The sequence below is a fragment of the Myodes glareolus genome, chromosome 10 (genome assembly GCF_982192425.1).
Source record: "Myodes glareolus chromosome 10, mMyoGla1.1, whole genome shotgun sequence".
Taxonomy (NCBI): Eukaryota; Metazoa; Chordata; class Mammalia; order Rodentia; family Cricetidae; genus Myodes; species Myodes glareolus.
Genome location: NC_142035.1, coordinates 42,497,880 through 42,524,111, shown reverse-complemented (window position 1 = coordinate 42,524,111; position 26,232 = coordinate 42,497,880). Strand labels below are relative to the sequence as shown.

General features: G+C 43.7%; 1 protein-coding gene across 8 annotated transcripts in view; it reads left to right on the top strand.

Annotated features, from left to right (window-relative positions):
- The window catches only part of Plcb4 (phospholipase C beta 4), a 360,990-nt gene that overhangs the window by 67,316 nt on the left and 267,442 nt on the right, over window positions 1-26,232 (top strand). For all 8 annotated transcript variants that reach the window (XM_085696768.2, XM_085696772.2, XM_085696774.2 and 5 more), the window contains exon 2: window positions 10,796-10,865. The gene's annotated coding sequence lies outside the window, so the exon portion shown is untranslated. The remainder of the gene's footprint in view (window positions 1-10,795; window positions 10,866-26,232) is intronic.

Below are 26,232 nucleotides of genomic sequence, written 5' to 3'. Positions count from 1 at the left end.
CTTGGCTTATTATACAGTTACTGGATCATGTAACACTCACCAGATTCTAAAAGCTTTCCAAGTGAATAAAAAGATTCAAAAATTCTTTTATAATTGGTACAGCTGGTGTTATTAACCATGAGAAAATCATGGAGCTGGTACAGCCACGGCATTGCTTCTTTCTAGGGTATTTTGCCCACGTATGTGCCTTTCCCCATGAGGCATGTTGCCATCTTCTCGCACATGCAGACACTGGAAAGATTTTGAACACTAGTCTTAACTCGTCATTTAAATAAATAAAACAAACACCAAAGTACCACATTGTGAAGGCAATGGCACTAACCTTTGCCTACCGTGAGAAAGGCACATGTTCAGCAGCAAATGTAGGAGTTCCATGTCGTCGTCCAGTTGGAAGTGAGTTTGACAAGGTGAGCTCGCCTCAGCCTCCAGAGTGCTGAGTTAACAGCGTTAAATGTCTATACCCCTATACCCAGCTATGTGCCTGTTTTCTTATTTACAAAGCAAGCATGTTAGGATGCATGAGTCATTGCATATTTTTAAAGTTAGAGTCACTTGTATTTGTGCAAAATCCTGAGGTATAAGACAGTTTTCAGCTGCCCACCTCACCGCACCTTCTGCCCTTGGTGTTTTTACCAAGAACACAGAGGAAAACGGGGAGCCCTATTTCCAAATTCACATTTCTCTCTCACTAGGCTACCCTGGGCTCATTGAGTCTGCACAGTTCTAGATGCCTTCCTGTAATGCACCACGAGGGCTTCTGGGAGTTCTGCAGCTTCTGACTTCTTTCTGAACATTGATTGACCCAAATGAAACATCTCACCTCACCATTGTCTTAAACACATCCCATTGACTTAGGGCTCATCCTAGTCTTAACTCACCATGGCATAGGTGTCCGTCATCGACAAGATTTGCAAATCAGACTCTCAGACAATTTTTCTCCCAGTGTCTTGTGGTATCTGGAAACACTTTGGACTGTATGAGGGTACTACAGTGTCATATTGTACTGACTGTAAAACAGACTAACAAACCCAAAGTAAAACAAGTTGCTGCTTCGTCCAGGAGTAGGGCAGGATGCTGCTGAACATCCTACACACCCAGGGTAATCCTGTACAAGTCACCTAACCTGTCAGTAGCATTGGGAAGCCCAGTCTTGTGGGGAGGACCCGAGTGTGGTCCTTCCTGCTGCTGCCCTGTAGGGTCTCACGACTCTGACCTCTCTGGCCTCCCTTCTCTTTTCCTGACTTCAGCTTCCTGACTGCACACTTTTGCTCTCACAGGCCTTTGCCTATGCTGCTGCTGCAGTCTGGAATGTCTACCCTTTCCCCGTAGATCATGGTGCCGTGTGATGGATTTCTCAGTCCGCTTTGCATGTGCTTCCATGTTTCTGAGTGGGAGTTACTCTTTAGATTCTGTTGTCCCTGCTCACTTATAAGTTCAAGGTGATGTAGGCCCAAGTTACATGGCTAGCAAACATTTAGGTGAGTGGCTGAATGTTTGAATGATATCACAGCTGGAAAGGAGCCAAAGTTGAGCATGCCAATGGCCATGTGTAGCCCGCTCTCAGTCAGGCAGCTTCCTTTTTACTGCATGGGCCATTCTGGTAACGTACCATGGATGCCATTCTCATTCTCCATGTTTAACGTGGATTAAATGTTCTGCACTTGATGGGTTTCTCTTCTTCACTCTCATCTCCTTTGTAGACGTAGGTATCAGTTCCAGGGTGGCTTAGACACAGGTGGAGGAGACAGCTTCAGGCTAAAGATGAGCATGTGTGAAGGAAGGGCACAGGAGGGTCTTTTGCCTAAGTCACATTAGCATTTATTTAGTGCAATCCAGGTTAGTTCTCGATTTTGTCTGCATGCCAGTGTCACAAGAGTAGCTCCTCAAATAATGTTGTTGCTAGTTATCAATCTGAAGAGGTGTTTTGATTGGTCTTGAGTGTGTGTGTCCTGGCACTTAGAATTTTCTAGGTTCCCAGGCACTCTTGTTATGTATCCACCTTTGAGAAACACTGATATCATTAATTTGGTAGATCAGAGTTACTCATGTGAACACTTCTAAAGTAACTTAATATTTTCTGTCTTGGTAATTTAATGCTTTTGACAATTTTATGATTTTTATGTACATAAAATTAGTGCCTGTACTTTGTTCAAATTTATAGTTGTGATACTTTAATATATAACTTTTTGGCAAATGACATTGTATGACATCACATTCCCCCCGCCCCCCAACTATCACAGAGAAACAGGCGACCATCCTTCATGGTGGAGGAAGTTGGAAGGAAACCATTTTTCAGATAACGTGCCTATAAAGCACAAATTTAGAACTTGTGCTTGGTTCCCATGCTGCTTCTCCTGTTTCTAACACCCACAGCCTCTTGAGTCCCAGGACCCAAGAGTTCCCAAAGCCCCCGAAGGACGTCCAGAAAGCCCATTGTTGTTTTCTGACTTCCCATGTAGTTATGCATGGTACTTTTGTTATGAGTGCACTGGCTAAGACGGCAATGTAAGAACTTTGGAATCCTTTATAGTCATTTCTGCCCCCTATTCAGTGTCCTCCCCAGCATCCATCATGCTTTCAGTTTGCCTGTAGTTTGTTTTCGAGGAGTACTCAGAAGTCTTGGCACCTGTCGTGCTTGTGAGTGGTCACTGGAATGATCTCTGCTATTATTTTAAATGCGACAGCTGAAAATGGAATATGCCATCATATGCCACTGTCTGTCTAGCACCCAAGCTTCCTATTTAAGAAGTAGTTTGGAGATGCATTGGATCCAGCAACTTTGCCAGGGAGTAGGTGGGCATTGCTATAGAAAAATGCACTGGGTAAAATGTAATAAAGTCCAAGACCAGAACTGAAATAATTGAAATTTATAGAGTTTGAGATTACTATATTCTTTTTCATTTTAAGAAGGAATAACAGAGAACGAAGACATTGACAGAACGATGCAGATAAGCCTAAACCTCCCATTTCTTCACCATGTGAACAAGTACCAAAATATCAGGGCTAAGGATGTTCTGTTGTTCACTGATAGAATGCCTTCTTACTATGTAGGAGGACCTGGCCTGGATTCTTCCAAATACCAGAAAACTTTACCCAAACCAAACCCAAATTAAAGTGGGTTTAAAAAGTGTAAGTAGGTCTAGTGTTGTACTTCAGTGGCAGAGTACTTGTTTGGTGCTGGCTAGACCCTGAGTTTATCTCCAACGATAAGGCAACAAAAAGAGTGTCAAGAGATGCTTATGGGAGATTCATGAATGAAAATTATTTTTTTATGTCGTGAAATCGAGAAAATTTAGCTGAAGCATCACATCTAATTGCCATTTGACAAATTAAAATAGGCAAAATTTTAATTTCTAATGTTTATTTTACTGTCATCCAAAAGTCAGTCAGTCAGTCAACCCCACCCCCATTTTTCCATTCAAATTTAAGGTTTAGGAATTACTGCAAAGAGTGGAGTTCTGTTACAGTTTGCACGTCAGCCTCGGCATTTCTGTTTCTCTAGTACAACTTTAGTAAACTTGGGAGCTAGACAGGGACTTTGAGATTGTCTTATGCTGAGCGGGTACATGACAGTTGAGAATGCTGAGTCCTGGCATCTCTTCTGACGGGCGGAGCTCGGCTGAAGCCAGGCAGCTGTTGAGAAGTCCGACTTTCTGGTTCCACATTGAACATGCTTCTCTTCACTTCAGAGTAAACACTATAGACATTCCCTCAGTTTGGTGTCTTCTAAAACTGGTTTGAACCAAACTTGGGAGTATAAATAGTACTCAGGAGGGGCCACCAGAGATAGGGCTAGTTAGCTGATCCTACTGGGAGTAAGCGACTTCCTGGGTGCTGGGGGCTTTTAGGAAGCAGCAGAATCTTCCTAGTTGTCGAATTGTCAGACTGGGCAGTAAGAGATGGGCTGTTTGTTTCCCAATCTCTGATTGTAGCCTGAGGACTTTAGAAAGCCTTAGCACTGGTATTTGCACTCGAAAGGTTCTCTGACAGGAGGGTGTTGGCTATAGAATAACACCTCTTCCACACAGGGAAACTGAGTCCTTGGAAAGTTAGAAGAGACCTGGGTGGGTCACTAACAGCTTCTGCGTGCACACTCAGGAAAAGAATATGAGCCAAGCCTGCCAGGTACCTGCTGTCGCCATATGCTGATTGCCTGGGCAGGGCTTTACACTTGCGTGCCCAGTGCTCTTCCTAAGGAAGAGTGAGACTAGGAAGCCAGTAAATGCGAGACTGCCAACATAGGATATCACTCATCTGACCCTCCAGTTCCTTAGGCTAGGTGTTAATCGCTACATCTGTGGCGTTCTGGCAGATTCTAGAGGGGATTAATGAGGGGAGAGTTGTTAGGTTGGGGCGCCTGCTCCCTCAGATTTCTTACTAGCACACTGACAGATGAAAATACAACCTCTTCCTGGAAGCTGACACACCTGTCACGTGTGCTTTGTGGGTTCCTCCACCTCTGCTCTCTTTCAGACCTAGGATATGCCATGCTCCCTGGTTAACTTCCTAAGCTCTGCCTTACCTGGTAAAAACTTCCATATTACACCCCACCCCCTTAGTTGTGTGTTCAAGTTCCCATCTACTTCCTGCTGGGACCCTTAGAGGCTTTTCTTTCCTAAACACTTGGGTGAAATGCAAGAGCCAGAGACATTATGAAGACATAGAATAACGAAGTGTAACCTGACCTAGAGCCACAGAGTACTTGGCATGTAGGACGTCTTCCCATAAGAAAGAATACTCCCTCCGAAAGGTGTTTGAAACAGGTGCCTTGAGTTGTAATTAGAATGTTTTCTTTTCCCCTCTACAGGGAAGCCCTGTATGAGCAGTAAATTGAAAATGCGAGACTGCTTTATTATAACCATGTGTACAGCTAATTATAATGTACTTTGCTGTATAAGATGGGAACTATGCAATGCAGGGAAACAGAAGGATATATTGGGTCTATCTCCATCTGGAAATTTCAGATTTATCTCATGTATTCTAATTCTAGATAAGTATATATTTTCCTCTTTAGTTCCTAAAATTTCCCACCCTTCTAGTAAATTGCAATCCACTTTGTGAGAGTTTTTTAAAGCTACTATGAAGAGCATTCCAAGCACCTAGAAGAAGTCTCTACAGCAACAGAACAGGTCAGTCTGCAGGGACCCTCATGACTATTTTGCTGAGCACTGTGCACCCAGTAATGAATAGTACTTGATGTGTGCTCTCAAGGAAACCACAATATGGTGGGAAAGCAGAGGTCTAAACAAGTAATTATCACAAGAGTTTTTAAGTACTATAGTATATAGTGGGATATATGTATATCTAAGTGAGGGTATATTTAAGTCTGTCAGGAAAAGGCAAGGAGGTTGTGAGTGACAGGAAGCTCCATGAGCTGCGTTTTGAAGGACAGTAGTGAGCTTGGCAGGAAGATGAAGGAGAGGCTGGGGGCTATGAGGTTACCTGATGGCTTTGAGATGGAGTGAAGCATGTTTAGTTGTAGCTCAGTGGCCTTTGGAGGAATGCCTGGACTTGAGGCCAAGGGTAAAATGGTAATCTAATCCTTAACAGTCATTATCAGTTAAGATAATATGGTTTGTGCACACTCTAAAAATTATTAAGGAATGTAAAAAAACTGAAACAGTGTTTAAAAAGTCTTTGGACATTTAATAGGAAACATTGCCCTCTTGTAGTAGTGCTCTAAATATAGAACAATATGTGTTGTTTTTTTAAATGTATATGTGTATGTGTTTATGTGTGCACACACCCATTAAGGCAAGAAAATAGCATTGGATCTTCTGGAGTTGGAGTTCTTGTGAATCACCTGACCTGGGTGCTCAAATCAAACGGGGGACTTTGGAAAGAGCAGCTCTCTCTCTCTCTCTCTCTCTCTCTCTCTCTCTCTCTCTCTCTCTTCTCTTTTTCTTGCTGATGCGAGGCAGAGTCCGAATATACCTCCACTGGTACCTTGGGCTTCCAATAGTCCTCTTCCTCTGAGCTCCTCCTCCCTGCATGCGACTTGTCTGGCTTATGGATGACCTCCGTGTTGGTGTAACTCAAACTGTGTGACCTCCTTCTCTCTTTCTTTTCTCCATTTTTCCCTTCCAGTCTCCTCCTGAGATTTATTGCTTTCTTGCTTTAGGGATTTTCTTTTCAACTCTAGTATGAAGGTCTTCGAGCTTTTTTGTTTTCGTTTTTGAGTCCATTCTTCTTTTATTAATGAAAATAAGAAGCCTGATTTGCCCAACAACTCAATCAGATCTTTTGGAGATTCAGTGCCAAATTCTAGAATTATGCTCCGGCTCTCTGTCCTACAGGAACTCTGTTTCAGTCCTTACCTTTCTTGTTTGCTGCTCTGGTCTTTCACTGCCTTGGCCCTCTTTTGCCGAATACACCAAACAGAATACACCAAAACTTACTGACTTGAAACAGCCACCACCATTTCAGGAGTCTGTGGGTTGACTGATCTCTGCTGGGCCGGCCTGCCTCATGTGAGACTGACTGGCTTGCGTTCCGAATGTCTGAGGTGACTCACTGAGCACGAACATTTGCGTTCAGTGAGGATGTCTGCTGGAGAGCTTCCAGACTTGCTGTGCTGCCCCTGCCGTGTGAACTGTGCTTCGCACAGTATGAGGGCTAGGTGCCAAGGGGGGCATCGTCAATGTGTAAAAGCAGAAGTCACCAACATCCTGAAGAATGGCACTGGGGCTGGCTGGAGAGACGGCTCAGTGGCTAAGTGCACTGGCATGCCTTCCAGAGGACCTGGGTTCAATTCCCAGCACCCACATGGCAGCTCACAATTATCTGTAACTCTCGTTCCAGGGCATCTGATACCTTCATACCAATGCACATAAAATAAAGTTAAATAAATTATTTTTTTAAGAAAAAGAATGGAGCTTGGGCCCGGTGGTGGTTGTGAATGCCTGATTTCCAGCACTCAGAAGGCAGAGGCAGGCTGATCTCTGTGAATTCATTGCCAACATGGTCTACAAGAGCTAGTTCCAGGACCGCTGGGTCTGTAACACAGAGAAACCCTGTCTTGAAAAACAAACAAACAAAGCCAAAAAAAAAAAAAAGACTTGGACTGAGTGGTAATAGTGTACGCCTTTAATCCCAGCAGAGGCAGGTGGATCTCTATGAGTTCTAGGCCAGCCAGGTCTGTAGAATGAATTCCGGGACAGCCAAGGTTACACAGAGAAACCCTGTCTTGAAAAACTCAATAAATAAATGAAGGAAGGAAGGAAGGAAGGAAGGAAGGAAGGAAGGAAGGAAAGAAGGAAGGAAGGAAGAAATGGGACTTGGGAGACCTGGAGGACAAGTCCCTTTGCATTCTGGCCCTAGGGCCAGGTTTGAGGAGAAGAAAAAGAGTTGCAATCTGAACAGGAAGAGAGCCGGATAATTTGCCACTCGCCCCTCCCTTTTTTTTGGCACCTACTTTACCATGTCCCTCAGTACCCATTATTCTGGAAACTTCTACTTAAGTGTTAATCACCAACTGTTTGTGAGCACTATGTCTTCCTTCAAATGCTCCCAAGAGATACTCCTTTGTTTTGTCTGGCCCGTAGTCATCTGTGGTCGGAGGGGTGAGTGTGTGCTATTGAGGATTTTTTATTTTGAGGGGCTTCTGGAAGGCATGTTGTTTTAAAGCAACCATGTTCAGTGTTGGCAGAGAAGTGGAGACACAGGATTATTTGCATACTGAGGATTATTTGAAGAATACTCACTGCTTGCCTATCCAACTCAGCATTTGCTATACTGGACCAGAGAGCTCCACCATACTTACCTCTGATTTCTAACTTGTCTGGAGCTATTCTCTTCCTGGATTTCCACTTTCGTTGCTGTCATCATCACTATTATTATTATTATTATTTTCTCTAGTATAAATGTTTCCTCCCTTCTTTCCTTTCTTCGTTATTGTATTTTTCAAGACGACGTCTTCTGGTGATTCCCCTACTGACTTTGAACTTGCCGTCATCCTGCTTCAGACTCTCGTGGGCTGAAATGGCAGGCCTGCACCACAATTCCAGCGTGTTCTTCTTTTTGCCCAGAGTCCTTCTCTGCCCTTGAGAAAGAAGACTCTCTTTTCATTTCCTGCTTTGTTCTGTCTGGCAACTTGGAGCTGATTTCTCAGCCCTAAGTGCAAATGTCACTTCCCGAGAGGAACCATAGGTTCTCCCCATCCTCTACTCTGGGCTCTAGAAAACAAAGGAATGTGAGTGTCCTCTTCTGGGTTAGGTATACACAAGTATTTGTTATTTATGTCTGTTAAACATAGGAGGTAGTTGCCTTGCGAAAGAAAGGATTAATAAAGGAAAGACTTAGACAGGTTTAGAGACCACGTCTCTTTTGAGGAAAACAAAGTCATAGTTTCTTGGGGCATGCTCTGCCCCTGGTAGAGGTGAGTCGGTGATGTCTTTCCCCCACGGACATAGTATATCAAGATGGAGGAAGTGTGATGTTTTGAAATGTAGCAGGGATTCCTGCCTGGAATGTAAGTGGCTGACTAAAAGCCATTGTTTTTCCTTTTTGTCTCTGTCATCCTGTGACCCCTTGTCTGTGCCCTGAGATCTCATTGACGGCGGAGCTGTGATGACCAGCAGCCCAGAACTGCGCATTTCCTTTTCAGCTATTGTCCCGTAAGGCCAGTGACTTGTTTAAGTGTGAGCCTAGTATTGGCTTGATTATGATTTCAGATGTCATGTGCCTGTCATCCCAGTCTTCTGAGATGAGCCTAGTTGTAAGTTTTGTTTTTCTGTGGCACACTGTTTGTCTAAAGAGAACATTAGTGGATGAATCAAAATGGCAGAGGGAACACAGAAAGATGGAGTAGGAAATAACTCTGGTTCTGTCTTACTCAAGGGCGATACTCAGGATTCTTAGGGATTTTCAGTATCCAATTTCAGGCAGCCAGATAAAGAGGGGGCAGTGTTGTTTTAACTTATTTATTGTCATTAAAATAAGTAATTTAATCACTGTGTATTGTACATGAGGGGCTCCTTCTTGATTGGGGTGTGTGTGTGTGTGTGTGTATTGTGATCAGATAGTGTGGATAAGAACGGGAACAACCAGATGCATCTGGGAGAATCTAGAGCAGAAAGAAAAACAAAGCAGGCTGGACATGACCAAGGGCTGTCTGCAAGGGAAGAGAGACCAAAGAGAGTAGCAAGAGAGAATAAGCGAGGCTAGCAGATTGTAAGGAGGGCGGGAGCTAAAGGGGAGAAAGCCCTGGGCTGTGGCAGGCCTGTGGTTCATGGCCAAGGAGGAGGAGGAGGAGAGATGCTAGCGCTGGAGCTTTGAAATGTCTAACAGGTACCTGTGAACAGGGACTGGGGGAGCCCAGAGGCTTTCCTGGACTTTGATATACAACCGCAGGCATATGCCAGTGGAGAACCATATGTCCCTTCTGCCAGAGGGAAGGGAAGCAACTCTCTTGCAAATGTGAACCCATTTCAAAAGTTCTTGAGGAATGTTGTCTTTTATTTAACCATCAAAAATCATCTACAGTCCAGCTTGACCTGAGGTGAGACTGTCTTTTTTGGACACTGTCACTTCCCAAGACCTAACATGTATGAAATGCTCTGTTGTCTAAGTAGAGGCTGTAAAGTCAATACCAGTTGGCATGTGTTTTCAAATCAAGTACTTGCTCAGCAGCGCAGAATGAGCATGTGGTATGGAACCTGAAGGGGGTGATTTGTAGAGGCCAGAATGTGGGCAGAGTGCGTAGATAAATGCCCTTAAGAAAAGTTGTGCAAGAGAGGCAGGGGAGGCCTTTCTAGGCTGGGAGAGTATTACAGGAGACCTAAACTGAGAATGACAGGATGCCCTTCTGTACTCCAATGCAATGAAGGCATATGGGGTGGAAAGGGAGCCCCAGGTAGAGCGCTATAGAAAGCTCTCTTGGAGACAGGGTACAGAGACTGAGTGTTGGTATCATATCATAAAATATGCGATTTAGGTCATCATTTGCTCTGTGGTTGATAAGGTAGTGTTTCTGAGATAGAGGCCAGAGCTGTCAAAACCATCTGGGATGTGGTTGTGCTCTGCCCCAGAGGGGTGGCAATAGAAGAGGGAGGGAGGAGGGGAGGGGAGGAGATTAGGAGGAAGGGAGGGAATGAGAGGAAGGGAAAATGAATATGAAAATGTTTGGATTCTCAGTAAGAAAGACAGAGAAATGTCTTGACTATGGGTTATTTGAGTATAGAGATGGGAGATATAAATTAGTGTAGAACCACAAGCCACGTGGCCAACAGCCCCAGTGGACACAAATTTGAAGCTCTGCTGAGCCTTTCTTCAGCCAGCTGCTCCTCGCTAGACAAATGCCCGTTCTAGTTGGAATCAGAGTTTCCGAAGTTTGGTCCCATGATCACTCAGTCCCATTGCCTTTGTTCCTGTGAGTCAGAAAGCAAGACCAGGAGTGTTGGCTGGAGAAGCTGTTCTCCTATGGCATCTGGGAAATAGAGATACAGGCAGTGTCACATAATCCTTTTGGTGGCACACCCCCAGCCACCTAGTGACTTGGCTCCGTTAGTACCAAGCTGAGGACCAAGCCTTAAACACAAAACTTGTTGGGCAGTGTCCAAGACGTAAGTGAAAGCCGCAGTTTAGCAGAGAATACCAAACCAAATCAAACCAAGCCAAAACAAAACAGAGGAACCCAATCAAACAAAGCCAATGTCTGCCCTCAAATACTGTCACCCAGCTCGTCGGTATTTGATTCTAATTGACACTGAAAATGTGTCCCAAATGCAGCCAGTTTTGATTACCTTGACCATTGCCTTCTGGTCTAACCCTGGTTTCCTTTGCCTGGATTCTATAGGAACCTTCCGGCTAGCCGCTCTGTGCATGCTGTCAACCACCTGCAGAGGATTCTCCACCAAGCAGCCTGGGTGAGTCTTTGAAAATCTGTCTGATGATATTGTTCTCCTCCGAACCCGCAGTGGCTTCCTGCCTCATTCAGAATGTAAGCCAAAGCGCTAACAAGGGTCTTGTGGTCTGTCATGGTAGCTTCATCGTTGCCTCTGCCTCTGTTACTACCCACCCTGGTCACGCCCTGCTGGCTACCCTCGCCAAGTGCTGTCCCTCACTCCCTGCTGTGCCTGTCCCACCAGGGCCTCGACACATTGTTTCCTTGACTGGGTCCCTTTCTTTACAATGTCTTTAGATTTATGACTTAATCTTCACTTTCCTGTTTTAACATTACAGTCTTTGAGATTTGTAATTCTGCCTTTAGGACCTCCCGGTATCCAGACCATTTTCTTATGTCTGCTCTCAGTGCCGCCACCAAGATAATGTTCCATGAGAGCAAGGGAGGTTCATGTCAGTATTGTCACTGTGGCATATAGTGTGGCAAAGCATGCAGGAAACATTTGCTGCATGGATGCAACAGATTCATTTAGCGGCTTCTCTTTGGTTGGACTTGTGAATTCCCTGAGCTCAGTCATCGGCAATTATCTCTATATTCAGATAGTGTCTCTGTTCAGTCTATGTTAGTTAGTGAATGGAATATGAAGTTTGAAATCACAGCCTTTGGTTCTATTTAGTTCCATAAAGTTTCCTTACTAAAAAGACCATTCAAGAAATGGTAGAGGAGACATGGTATGTTGTTGCGTGCCTGTAATCCCAGCACTTAGGAAGTGGAGGCAGGAGGGTAAGAAGTTTAAGGTCATCCTAGAGTACATCGCAAATCTGAGGCCAGTCTGGTTATAAGAGGCCATGATTAAGGAAAATGAATAAAAAAAGGAAATGATAGATCTGGGCCAACCTGTCTATCTACATAATGACAGTGTCTCAAAAGAAAAAATATTAAGAAAAATGGAAATAGAAAAGGCTGATCCCGAAGAAGGAGAGTGGGAGAATAATTCGGTTCAGTTAGCCGGGCTTCCACTGTGAACGCTGGAGTCCACACAGCAGTTTGGCATCTCTTTCATCACTATTATTATGATTGTTAATTGGATGCTCTTTCAAAATTTGGACTGTAAGCTTGCAGCTGATGCTTTAGGAGATTATGCTATCCAGGGTGCAGAAATTGCTGGGGCTGACTGTAACTATTCATGGCCAATTAAGGAGCAGCATTGGCAAGAAAATGGGGGCGGGTGCAGTTGTGCATTGTGGGAGTTCTTGTCGCTGTGGTTCATGCGCCGGGGATTAGCTGGCTGGGCTTCCTTCTGCAGCAGGGACGTTGATTTGCCTACCTGAAGGCACTTTTACAAGTGAAAATAATAAGCAACCTTGAGGGATTTAACTTTGTGTGGAGAGGAAAGGGGGAACAAAGTGGAGAAATCACTTTTATTTGCCAGGCCTTGCCTGAGAGGCCTTCAGAAGGCTGCTTCTGTTTAATTTCGTATCAGTTTTCTTTCTTCCCAGGGGACAGCAATGGCTTTTGAAAGAATGCATACAGAAAATCAGGCCGTAGGAGGCAGAAATGAATTTTGGAATGTTTCCAAAGTATAGAATTCCCCAGAGAAGTAGAGTTACTGCGCTACAGTCTTGTCACAAAAGGGAGTGTCAATCACACAATATGCCTGCTGTCTCATTCCTGACAGCTGGTGGCCAGTTGCGATGGCTTATACTTTTACATGGAGTTTTTAAAGGATTTCAGATGGAAGGGAAATCACACACACACACACACACACACACACACACACACACGGGTGTGTGGGATAAGAGGCAGGGAGAGAGAATGATAGAACAGTCTCTGGATATACCTTTCCTTAATTTTAGATTTTAGGGTTAAACCAATTCTTAAAATGTTTTGAATTTTCCTAGTACTGAAAAATCCTATGCAGCCCTTGCTGTGACTAGGGGGCGGGGGCTGTAAAGGATAGTTCAAATGCTATTCAGTCCTGGGGAACAAGGCTGCATGTTTACACAGCCAGGAGGTCCTAAGTCGAGTGCATGACGCCTGCTAGAGGCTGTTTAAGTTGGCATCACCTATTCCGGCTCGCCCTGAAAGCACCGAGGAGTACCGAGTGTTGCGTTCTGGAATCAGAGGATACACCAGGCTTTTAAGTTCTTACATACCTAGTGCCAGCTCTCATTTCCGTCTGTCCCTTTCAATGATGACAGCCCCCTAGAGATGTGGAATAGGGAACTTCGTGTCCAAGGTGAAAGTAGAAGCATTTCTCTGGTGACCTCAGTGATGTGATATACTAAATCGGATTCACTGGACTCCTAACGTCTTTCTTTGTGTGTCTTTCATGACATAGCTGGAGTCTGGGAATGAGCTCTTCATGCTCAACAAATGACTTTAAGTATTTATCTCCAGAAAGTAAAAGGGTTTTGGTTTTTTCCCCCCTTGATTAGGAAAATACATGGTCATTTTCTGTTTTTTAATTGTCTTTTATGCTTTTGATAAGTGCCCTAACTTAAGAACGTTAGGGCTGAATGGTGGCTAGGGGAAAAGAGCATGCCATGCTCTCCTACACGATCCCCAGGTTGTTCCAAGTGAGCAGCCACCTTGGGTCACAACGGCTGTAATTCTCCTTCCAAGGGATTCAGTGTCCTTTCTGGCCTCTGCAGACACTGCGATACATGTGTCGGCCTGCTTCAAGACACATACATGCATAATTAAAAATGAAACAAAATAAAATCTTTTAGCAGTCTGGCTCTACATTGTTTCTAAATTCATAGTGGTCCCCTCGGCTGGCTGATACAGCGATCAGGCATCTATCCCAGCCAATCTCTCCCTTCTTGTCTAGGGTTTGTAGTTACCTCTTCTTGAGGTTGGGTAGAGAAGAGGCTAAAGATAGAACACTAAGAAAGCTCCGTCATATTTATATCCAGTGCCCATCTTACTTGTTCCTTTTCCCTCCCAACTGTCCTTTTCTCCCTTCAGCCACACACGTTCCTCATTCAGTATTGTTCATCTCTCACCACCTACAAGGCCCCAAGCAAGGACCTTTCTCGTTATGGAGTCAGCACCAAATGGTAGGTATTTGTAGGAAAACATTAATGCCGGGTCAATTCTAGCAGGGGTGGGTCTTGCATCATGGTCTGGAGGGTCCCAGTTAAGGCTTTGGAGAAACACTATCTCAGCCAGTACATGAAGAATGAATGAAGTCAGTTTTGTATGTGACTAAGAGCTGGGGACTTTGCACAAGAAAATCCACATTGTAGAGGTCAAATTTTATGTTTGAGTTGTATTTCTGAACTTATTACAAATTTTGAGCTCCTGAAATTGAGTTATGAGTGTCAAAATATAGTGGGGTGTTTCCATTTACTAGCTTATATGGTGCCACCTTGTGGTCACTGAGAATGAGGGCGTTCAGTGTTTCTCAGCCCCAGCCAGCAGGAAAACTACAATGGTTGGCAGAAGTTTGACAGGTTGGAGGGGACTCCTGCTGATTCAGAGGAACATGGAACTGTCATTCCAGGTTCGCATCGCATGTGACCAGCATCTGGAGAGCGTCTGAGCAGAAGGTCCTGTCCCGTTTGCTGCTGTCGGCAGTAGTTGCTGATAGTTACAGATGCATAGTACACACGGGCTGGGAGTCCAGGAGAGAGGACCTGAGGAGTCAGTCTCTGCCAGGCCAGCAAAGACAAATGAGAATAGTGAAATTTTAGGATTTATTTATTTGAGCAGACAATTGCACTGTCTGAGGATTTTCGCTGTTTGGTCATTCACCGTTAATTTCTATCATATGTGTTTATGAGCATTAGGTTTTGTGATGTCACGGTGCTTGTGGGGTAATTTTTGTTGTTTTGGTTTGGAAGGGACCATTAACCATCTTGCAAGAGAAAATGAAATGCGTAGTATAAACAATAAGGAGATTGGCTAGAAGTTCAACCTAGGTTTGGGCTGTGAGGCTGAGGGGTAATTTGATTGGAATCGAGCATGGAGGTCTGTGGTAAAAACCCACTGTAGGTTAGACAAAATTCAGCCAATTTCTTTATCTTGGGACTTGAGAGCCCTGGAAGTGCTGATGCATTTAAAGTCCACGCGATAACACCACTCCGAACTTCAATTCTGGAACAATCCTTACAGGTGGGCTGAGTGCGTGCTCAGGAATGCGCTCCGTTACGTATCGCCATAGTAAGCTGCATAACGAGCAATCACAGAACTCGGGAAGGCAACCGAGCAAGTGTCTGTGGGGAGTCAGCGGGAGAGCTGGCTTAGCGGGGAAGAGGGCATGGCATCCCACTCTTGCACAAGACTAGAGTTCAGTTCCTGGCACTCACATTAGGCAGCTCAAAGCTGGCCTCACCCCTAGCCCAGGGCATCTGATGTCTGTGACTCCCACAGTCACTTACATGGCACATGTCCACATAGACACACACATAGTTAAAAACAAAATTTTTTAAAAAAAATCTCTACAAAACAAAAAAAAAATTATCTGGGCATGATGGTGCATGTGTTTTAGCTCTCATGAGGCAGAGAGGCAGGTGGATCCCTGAGTTTGAGGCCAGCCTAGTCTACACAGCAGGTTGCAGGACAACCAGGGCAACACAGAAAAACCCTATTTCAAAAAAGCTAAAAGCCTACTTGGACTTATTGATTTTATTTTGAGTATGAGTGTTTTGCCTGCATGTATGCATGCAGTATGTATGTTGACCATGTGCCTTACCTACCTGGTGCCCATGAGGAATCAGAAGGTGGGGTTGTATCTCCTTGAACTGGAATTACAGATGGTCGTGAGCCACCATATAGGTACTGAGAACCAAACCTCTGAAAGATCAAATGCTCTTAACTGCTGAACCATTTTTCCAGCCCTGAAAATATTAAAAATTTTTTTAAAGTGTCCCCATCTTAGACATTTAGGAGTTGACCTGTGCTTCATCTGGCCTTAGCTCATATTATCTGACAAGGGTCTGCTGACATAGGCTGGGTTGTCCTGTGTGCCTTGTGACTCGGCTATCTGTTGCTGCTGTAGGATGGCTTTAGCTAGTAAGACCGGGGTGACTTAATACTGCAGTGTGTGTCCTCGTCCTTGAACTTTCTAGATCTAACATATTTGCTTAGGTATGACCCAGGAGCAAGGATGGAGGGGCCCAAGCTTGCTGTGTAAGGACTTCCAAAGCCTTTGCTTACTTCGTGTTTGCTAATATCCTATTGTTCGAAGGCAAATGTGGCCGGTGGCAGAGGATAAGGCCCTTGATGGTTATGCAGCAGAGGGTGTGGATAGGAAAGAAGAAGAATTGAGTTTTCAGATAACCCTAGACCCATTGTGGGAACTGCTGGATGAGGTCATAGTCAACCGAGTCAGAAATGAGATCAGAATTTTTTCTCTGCCACCACCAACGACTATACTTTTAATTCTGGTAAGCAGCTTCACAAACAGACATCTGGGCCATTGTCGAGCAAGAATCAGTTTATCTGGTTCTGGAAAGGGTTTCTGTCGTCTTGCTGTGCGATCATCCCACTCGGGACAGGATGGACTGTGGAGACCATCTTGTTATGGTTGCATCATGTCGGAAGGAAATGAGAAAACAGAGGCACAGAGAAGATAATTGGCCATTGTAATGCCAAACAGGGAGCTGGCAGCAAAGCTGGCTCTCACCCTCATATCCCTGTCTCAAGCCCTTTGGGTTCTAATGACCTCAAAGAAGTTTTGTTGGAGAGTGGAAGGACTACAAGGAATTTGCAGTCCCCGTGAAAGAGCAAATCACGCTCCCTCTATAGGGACAGTAGCGCAATAGACTTTTAACGTAGGATGATTAGAGAGTAGGCAAAGCTTGCTAACGGTGGCTGCCCATTTTGGGAATCTGTTTTCTCTTTGCTCTCCTTTCCTTTCCCTTCCCTTCCCGCTCTTCTCGGATATCTGCTGCATGAGAAGTCAGCATAGGATTTCCAAGAAGCATCTGTGTTCTAGTTCCGACTTTGTTGAATAGCATGTGAGATTGTAAAGGTATAGCTAGCCTTCTGGAATAGCGGGGGCATCAGCAGCTAATTTAGGTGACAATTGAGAGGAAAAGTTTGAGCTGAATAAGTAAAATTTGGGTAATGAAATTCTACTTACTTAAGCACTATCAAATAAACTAGTTTGCGGTAAAAATGCTTTAGATTTTAAAAATTTTATTTAACAGATAATAATGGGAAATATTTAGAATCCCCAAACACACTTTTAGGCATAAAACCCAGACCTGTTTTCGTGATAAGCAAGTGCTCCGCCACCAAGTTGTATCCCAGCCATTGTTTTTATTTTTATGTTATTTGTTCATTTTTTTAAAGACAGAGTTTTGCTTGCTGCATAGCAGAGACTGTCTTTGAACTGTCCCACCAGTGCTGGAATAAAGGCGTGAGCCACCACGCCTGCCAGCATCTTTTTCAGATCTCAGGGTTTAAACTGAGCAATAGCAAAGTCCGGTGCTTGTGAAAAGCCATGGCTTGTGAGAGTCCATATCGTCCGACCACCCTTTGCTTGGGGCTGCTTACCATTTCAGAGACTTTAGGAAGACTCATGACTTACTTCATTCAGTTCTGTTCTCAGAGTGTTTATGCTTCTTGCTGATTAGTTTTCTGCTATATTTTTGGGCTATTTATGCACAGTTTTGCTCATTAGATCTCTTCCATGTCTTCTGGCACCTGAGTAGGTGTGTGGGTATGAGCGCTGGTGAAAGCTGGAGTGGAGGAAAAGCCAGGGTATCTCTCTGTCTCTCTCCTCTGAGTGCATGAGGAATGGCTATGTCACTGCGTGGTTTCTGCCCTCACTTCCTGGAAGCCTGTGCTGTTGTCATTAGGTCGCTTCAGTTCCTGGGCTCTGACATCACACCCCATTATCAAACCCACTCCTCTCTCCCTCTGTCCTCATTGCTGGGTACTGTACCCAGAGCAAATGTGTTCGACCTTTGAGCTGCACTGGTAGCCTGGAAGTTGTCTTTTTATTTTTTTTTATTATATTTATATTTCTACAATATTTTTCTCCCTGTGCTAATTTGCTTCTTGCAGCCTACTGTGAGGATGATATCCAACGACTTAGTTTATTTTCTGGACAAAATGATGGCAGTGCCATCAAATGATTGAGAATGACAGTTTAAGATTTTGGGCTCCAGTTCTAGCGATACCACTCATGGTTTGTGTGATTCGACATGTTTCTTAACCTTTGTGGGGATTACTTTTTCACCTGAACAGTAAATGCATCCGTGCTGTCTCAGTTTGGGTTTCCTGGGATACGGACGCTAAGCTAGAGATCATAGAACAGAGGCTCACTCTGGAGTGCTTGGGATATCCAGCCTGTGGAAGGAAAGGCAGGCTCAGGGTGGAGCGCAGGGAGGAGCTGAGCTCAGATTTGGGCTTTGCAGAAGGCAGCTCCAAAGCAGGTGAGGGTGTTCCTTACCGACATTAACTGTTAGAGGTTAACATGGGGGGAACAACTGAGGGCTTTGTCTCAAGAGGCTTTGATTCTCCTGTCTGCCTCTCTCAGGCAGCTTGGGAGTTACCTCTTGGTCCTGAGGTAGATGGAGTCTCTTCACTAGACCACAGTGACTATATCACTAGTCCCTATAAGGTTACGTTAACATTCAATTTGCCTTCCAGTGCCCTTCATTTCTTTCAGCTCTTGTTATGTAACCTGGATGCTAAAAGTGCATCCTTGCCTCATTTCTTAGACTCCCGGAAGGGCCGAGATTTCTGTTTTATGACCTGCCAGAGGTCTTGCCAGGTTAAGTGACCTGCTCCAGGTTGCTCATTCAATCACTGGCCGAGAAATCCTCCTGTGGGGCCCAGCAGCCTCACTGCGAGCCAGACTTTCTAACTAGACATTCGAACGTCTTAAACGGCAGTAGGGGAAACCTCCTGAAAATATCTCCAGCAAAGTTGTAGGTGTTGTTTTGGTAGAAACATTTCCTCTGTTGCCATAAAAATCTTCCCCCAAATGGCTTTGTGAGAGCAAAGCTGGGCAGGCTCCGCTGCTGTTTGTGAAGGGAGCCGTATGGCTCAGCCACAACACAAACGATTTGTTCTGCTGGCCGTGTTGGCAAAGTGATTTGATTTCTGGATTCCCCAGAGAGGGAAAAAGGATCTAAACACATAAGTTTCTTCGTAATTAGATGTTTAAGGAAGAGCCAAGAGGAAGAGTTGAAAATGGGAGCCCAGGTACATTTTTCATTTCACGAATGCTACTTGGGTGGATGGGTATGTGCACCGGGTAGAATTCACTCATCATTCCTCCCTCCTCCTGCATCCAGCTCTCTGTTCTTCATCAGAAATGAGCAGGGAAATCAGCTACAGCCCCTCTAGCAAAGTGATGTTTGAGTAGGTGCTCTTTCTTTGTTTTGGAGACTGGAGGAAAGCCAGCCACCGCTATGTCGTGTCTAGAAAAAGGCAATGCCTCTTTTTCTGTTGGGGACAAGCTTTTTCAGGTTTGCTAAAGATGCTGATGGAAGGCTCTGGAAGCATAAGGTCAAGGGTTAACTTCCAAGAGCTTATTCTAAGGAACCCAATTTCTGTGATGAATTAGGGTTGACTTTGGTTGTTCTCAGTAGCCAAGTACAATGTAATGGTTGCTTGGTGATGCAAGTCCATGGTAAAGGAATTTGGAGTAAAAGCACACCATGATTTTGTAGGGTTGTCTAGAGCCCAGGTCCCCATCCTCTGTCCTGCCTTCTTGAATGCAGATTTCATTTCTTCCCTGTCACACTGACCACTTGGGCAAGTTTGCCTTAGAACAGCTACTAGGCTGTTTATCCTGTGGCCGGGTTAAGGGAATCGTGTCTGAAGCTCCCAGCGTGGTATTAATCTGGAAGGGCTCATCAGTAGGAAGGGAAAGTATTGTGAATCATTCGTTGCTGGGGGAAAACATAGCCTTTTATCAAATCTTTGGATGTGCCCCATGGTTCTTGTGGCCTTGTTTGGATCACGGACCACATCTAAGGTCAGCTGTGGGTTGATAGATGTTTCTGCTGATTTGGGTCAGTCACAGGATGTAGCTTGTCTGGTTGTAGCTGTGTGCTGGCTTGTCTGGGATGGGGTGATTTTTCTCCATGCAGTGTCTTCTTGTCTAGTAGGTCAACCTAGGCTTTCATGGTGATTGCATGGTTTGAGAAAAAGGTCAAGTCTCAAAATGAACATAGCTTAACTTTGGCTGGGATTCACGTTAGTGTTCTACATTCTATAGGACCAAGAAGGGCAATGTCCGTTGTAAGTCCTAAACTAGGAAAGAACATTTTAAGCCCATACCAGGAATGAAGACTTTTGTTCATAGAATGACTTCTTTTGTCTTACCCTGCTAATTGTTTCATTTATATATACCTTGTAATGTCAGGATATGCTTATAAAGTTTTACAGTTATGATAGCCACCAGACAGATTTTTTTTTTTTTTTGAGACAGGGTTTCTCTGTAACTTTGGAACCTGTCCTGGAACTAGCTCTTGTAGACTATGCTGGCCTCAAACTCACAGAGACTCACCTGCTCTGCCTTCTGAATGCTGGGATTAAAAGTGTGTGCCACCACTGCCCAACCAGAAAGATTTTTTGTAGATTTTTCTTGTGTCTTCAGTTATCTCCCATAGATTTAAGAAGTCATATAAAGGATACCTGTGGCCATTACTTAGAAAGCTAACATCAGCAATGGCATTAGCTATATACTGCATGTAGTTCTCAACAGCCCCATGAGGATGATGCATTTTGGTGGCGGGAGGTGGGGTGATTTTTGAGACCGGGTTTCCCTGTAGCTTTGGAGACTGGACCACTCTTTCTGTAGACCAGGCTGGGCTCAAGCTCACAGAGATCAGCCTGCCTCTACCTCCTGAGTGCTGGGGTTAAAAGCATGCACCGCCACCACCTGGCTGATGATGATGCATTTATAATGCCATTCTTAGATGATGGAGTTAACTCACAAAAAAGTTGTGATATGCAAATATTCAAGAGGTTTGCATTCAAACAGCTAGTTCTGTAGTAAAGAGGGCTTGTTCCTGACTGCACAGGCCCGAAATAAGCACGCAGAAACCTTATTATTTAAATCACTGCTTGGCCCATTAGCTTTAGCTTCTTATTGGCTGACTTTTACATATTAATTTAACCCATTTTTATTAATCTGTGTTCGCCACGTGGCTGTGGGTTACCGGCTAAAGTTCCCTTTAGCTCCAATGGTGGGACTACATGGCTTCTGTTTGACTCCACCTCCTTTCTCCCAGCATTCAGCTTAGTTTTCCCTTATAGCTTTGCTATAGGCCCAAAACAGTTCCTTTATTTATCACAATAGTAATCACAGCATACAGAGGGAAATCCCACATCAAAGTTCTGCTAGCCTGTCTCACACTCATGCTGAAGAACTTCTTTTGGTGTGGGTACAGGTCATATACCATATGTAGGAAATAAAAGTCTAATCTGACAGACTTGAGAGTGGAGGAAACAAGGGTTTAGACTTTAGAAATTAACTTTGAATTCCTTGCACATAAATTGCCCTGACAATTTACAGAGCTGTTTCTTGCAGGTACATGTGACATTCAAAAGCAATCAGACCATATTATCTTGTTTTCAACAGGATTCCTGGGCTCTGGACATCTTGAAGGTTACAGTCACAATCAGCATTAATTTTTAGCATTATCCATTGTTCTTTATGTTAACTTCAGGGTCCTTTGTCTTTCCTGCATTCAGGAGCCCTAGTTGAGTTCTAGGGAAGTGATAAGTAATGGGACTAAGTGATCAAGTTACTTGATTAGCCCACAGTGAGTGGATATGGCTTTGGTTGAACCGCTCAGGTCCCTGGTCCATGTAACCATACAATGTTACCCTCTGTCCTTCATTATTTTATTCAAAATGTCCATTAAATGTAGTGGGGTGAACAAGGCACAAAGCATTAATGTGAGGTGATTTTCCTTCATGTACTTTATGATTCATTTTAGGTTGTTATATTAGGATATAGGCACAAATAGAAGAATTTCCTTAGAAATTAAATATAAAGAAAAATCATATGAAGAAAGTGAAAAAGAGAAGATAGAGTTTTGTATCTTATGTTCAAGCCAATTTTTAAAAATCCTCCATGTAAAATGGTTTTAATTTACATTTGCTGTGGCAAAATTCATAAAACAGTATCCATTGCTTTGACAAAATATCTGAGAGTAATAAGCTTAAAGAAGAGAAGGCTTGTTTCCGCTTATGGTTTGGGTTCAGAGTTAGTTGGCCTCTTGTTTTGAAAATGAGTAATGGCAGAGTATCGTGTGTGGTGAAGAGGCGACTCATGTAATAATGGCCCGGCAGCTGATGGATGGAGGGAGAGTGTAGGCATAATATTCTGTCCCACCTCCCAAATAACTACACAGAGATTCGTTAGTTGTAAATGTTTGACCAATAACTTACGCTTGTTGCTAACTAGTTCTTAGAACTTAAATTAACCCATGTTTCTTATCTAAGTTCTACCATATGGCTCGGTACCTTTCTTTAACATGCATGCTCATCTTGCTTCTCCCCGTGTCTCCTGGCGACTCTGCCCTTCTTCATCCCTGGGCTCTTCCCTTGTCCTGCCTGACCTCTTCCTGCCTGGCTTTTGCCCATTTAACTCTTTATTAAATCAATGTGAGCAACATATCTTCATAGTGTACAGAAAGATTGTTCTACAAGAGGAGAGAACACAGAGATGTGAGGAGAGCTTAGTGACACCAGGAACAAGAGATGTTCTTCCAGGACATACCTCCACGATTTCTTCTCCCAACAAGGCCTCACCTTCTATGAAGAGCCTATGCAAGCATGAGCTAGTTGATGGCAATCCATTGATGGGGTTAGAGACTTCAGGATCTAGTCACCTCTTAATTGCACCAGTAGGTGGAGAATAAACCTTGAACACAAGAGCCTTAGGGGAATATTTTATATGGAATCCACAAAAATGTCAAGTGGGTAAGGAATGGTGGGTCCCCTTCCCTTCATTGCTTCTGGTGATTGAAAATAGCACCTTAGCATCTTTTATTACCAGGCGAGCCTTCCAGCGAAGGGATTGGGACACCAACCCAGCCCCCAAACCTTTGACCTACAATAAGTACTGCTTGCAAGATGTGCTGGGGTAAAGGCAGCACAGAACTTGTGGGACTGAACCAATGACTGCTCTAAATTGAGACCTATGCCATGAAAGGTAACCCATGTCAAGAGACTGCCAGGAAGACCAGGAACCATTGTCTGGCTAGCCCAGAGACCAAAGATATAACCAAATATGATCAACAAAAAAGTCAATAAAATGATTCTTAATGATACTCTGCTGTACTCGGAGACTGGAGCCTAGCATAATCATCCCCAGAGAGGCTTCATCCAGCAGCTGATGGGAGCAGGTGCAGAGACCCACAGACAAACATTAGGCAGAGCTCAGGGCATCCTGCAGAAGAGGGCAAGGAAGGGTTGTAGGAGCAAGAGGCGTCATGACCCTACAATAAAATAACCCACAGAATAAACTACCCAGGGCCCACAGGGGCTCCCAGAGTTCTCAGCTGGCAATCATGCACCTGTATTGGTTTGTCTTAGGTCTTCTGCATATATTTTATGGCTGTGAAGCTTGGTGTTCTTATGGGACTCCAACAGTGGGAGCAGAGGCTGTCTCTGACTTTGTTGCCTGCTTTTAGACTCTTTCCCTCCTACTACATTGCCTTGTCCAACCTTAGTATGAGGGGATGTGTCTAGTTTTATTATGAATTGACATGCCAAGTTTGGTCAATATCCTTAGGAGGCTTGCCCTTTCTTGATGGGAAAGGAGAAGGAGTGGTTCTAGGGGAGAAGGAATGTAGGAGGGTGGAGCTGGGAGGAGAGGAGGAAGGGGAAACCATAGTCGGGATGCAATATATGAGAGAAGAATAAATTATATAAATAAATGCATAAATAAATATATATATATATATATAAATAAATAAGAAAGTAGGACCGTAACCATGATGGCAAAACTCCTGCCACTGAGCTTCAACCTTATGCTGAAGCAATTTTGACTCTTAGTAAGGGAAGGAACAGAACTATGGTGTGGAATTCAGGATAATGCCTTTGATTTCTTCCAGGTTGGAGGGTTGACGTGCGTCCTTTATGTCTCATTATTTTATTAATTAAAAAAGAAGGGGTTTTCTTCACGTGTGTGCCCAAGCCATGACGAAGCCCATTATCCTTGTGTTCCAATCATAGGCTGGGGGCTGTGTTAGGAGGTAATTACTCTCTCAGTGTATTTATAAAATGTTAGCAATTTTGTAGGCGATATTCCTTGCCATCGAATTCTTGTTACATGACGTACATCTTCATGATAATTCTCTGGAGTCACTGTCTTCATCTCCAGTGAGATGGAGGGATCCTATGTGACAAAGCAAATCACAAAGCTGCCACTTCAGCCTTACCCTTTGGGAATCCTTAATGTACTTTCCACGGGACAGCCATTCAGAGGAAATTTTAATTCTGCTCTCAGTCAATGTTTCCCATTGCTTATTAAGCACAAATAAATGTATTCAAATAAGAACCCTGTGGCTTGTGTTGAAAATAAAGTGAAAATAAAGTTGTGTTGTTTAATGTGAATTAGATGCTGCTGTGTCAAAACCAGAATTGGAATGGAGAGAGTGTGGGAGGAAGGGAACGTGATGGGGGTTTTGAAACTGTTTGATGTCATCAGATCAGAGTGACTGGTCCAACTTCCTGTAAAGGGTTTCTGGGCTCTCCACACTGAATCTGTCAACCACATAAGACCGTTTATATATATGGTGTTTGTGGTTAATGCAGGATTATCCTAAACTGATGATGCTGAAAAGGTAAACTGTGTCTTTTCATGTGTCAGTTTAAGATAAATGCTGTGATTTAGCATGTTTTCCTGTGAAAACGTGATGGGAAGGAATTTCCTGCTAGTGTTGGTTTCAGTAAGAACAGACTGTGGATGCAATTAAGACGCTTTCTTGTGAACAGTGAATTGATGATCCTCATTTGAAGGTTTTGCTGATTGATCATTTAATTTCCCTAGATAGATAGAGTGCGTGCGTGTGTGTGTGTGTGTGTGTGTGTGTGTGTGTAATTTTGTTGTTTTTTTGTAACAGGGTCTCATATGTCCTATGCTTGCCTCAAACACCCTATGTAGTCAAGGATGATCTTGAACTTTTGAACGTCTCGTCTCCAGATCCTGAATGCTAAGATCTTAGGCAAGTGCTACCTCACCTGGTTTATGCATTGATGGATATATGTATATGCTAAGCAAACACTACCAACTAAACTACATTCCCAACCCCTGATTATGTTTTTGTGGAATTCTGTATATTATGCAGATCATCCAGTTTCTATGATTAATATGAGTTTATAATAAGATGATTCTGTAGACAATAAATCATCTATCCCTGTGGATTCTAGGAATGGGACGCTCTCAGCTTGACAGAGTATTAACAAATGAAAGATGGTGAATAAAACTGACTTCATTCTTGATGAGTGCTCCTATTTCCAAGATAAGGTTATTATTATTATTATAGATACTTAATATCAATATTTTATATTATAGCTGTAAGCAGGTGTGAGATGTGACATATGGCTTGCATGTCAGGTAAAATGAGTTCCACCATCTGTTTAGTAAGCTGGTGGGCATCAGCGAGTTTTTGATAGGTCTTAGACCTGCCAAGTAGCTCATGGTTAGGAAGAGAAGGTAGCCATATTCCAAGAAGATATGTTGACTGTGTATACATACTAAAGCTATCACAGGCTCCGTATCACAAGTGGCTGCTGCCCCACTGTATCCTGGAAGTGAGGAATACTGGTTATATCATCACTTGGTGGTACATTCCACACCATTTTGTTGGCAGGTTTCATCTATTGCCTTTTGAGTGCCAATAAGGGATTATGGCCACGTCAGTTCTCTTAACAACTTTGCTGTGGTTTATTTAGATCTGGCTTATAGAGTCTGCTATGCAAGGGCTAGGTTTTGGATCAGAGGTAGTTGACAATGTGTCCTGCTTTGGACATGAGGTAGGAGCTGTTTTAAGTAGTGAGATCATCGAGGGTAGAGACATAGTCTGTTATTCTTTAGTGTATACTGGTCCATGGTACAGTGCCAGCACACAGTGGACATGACAAATTCACATTGAACATATTATGCAACTGATGTTTGGGAAAACTTTTTTTTAAAGAAAAAAACAGAATCTGGGAACTAGGGAGATAACTCAGCCTTTAAGAGGACATACTACTCTTGCAGAGGAACCAAGTTCAGTTCCCAAAAACCATGTCCGATAGACTGTAACTACAGCTCCAAGAGAATTGGTTGCATTTGGCCTCCTCAGACACCTGAGCTCATATGTACATACCTACACACACATACATGTGCATATACATAATTTCAAAAATAATAAAAATAGAAACCATTTCAGCTCTTAGAAGTGAGAATGAGCATAGAG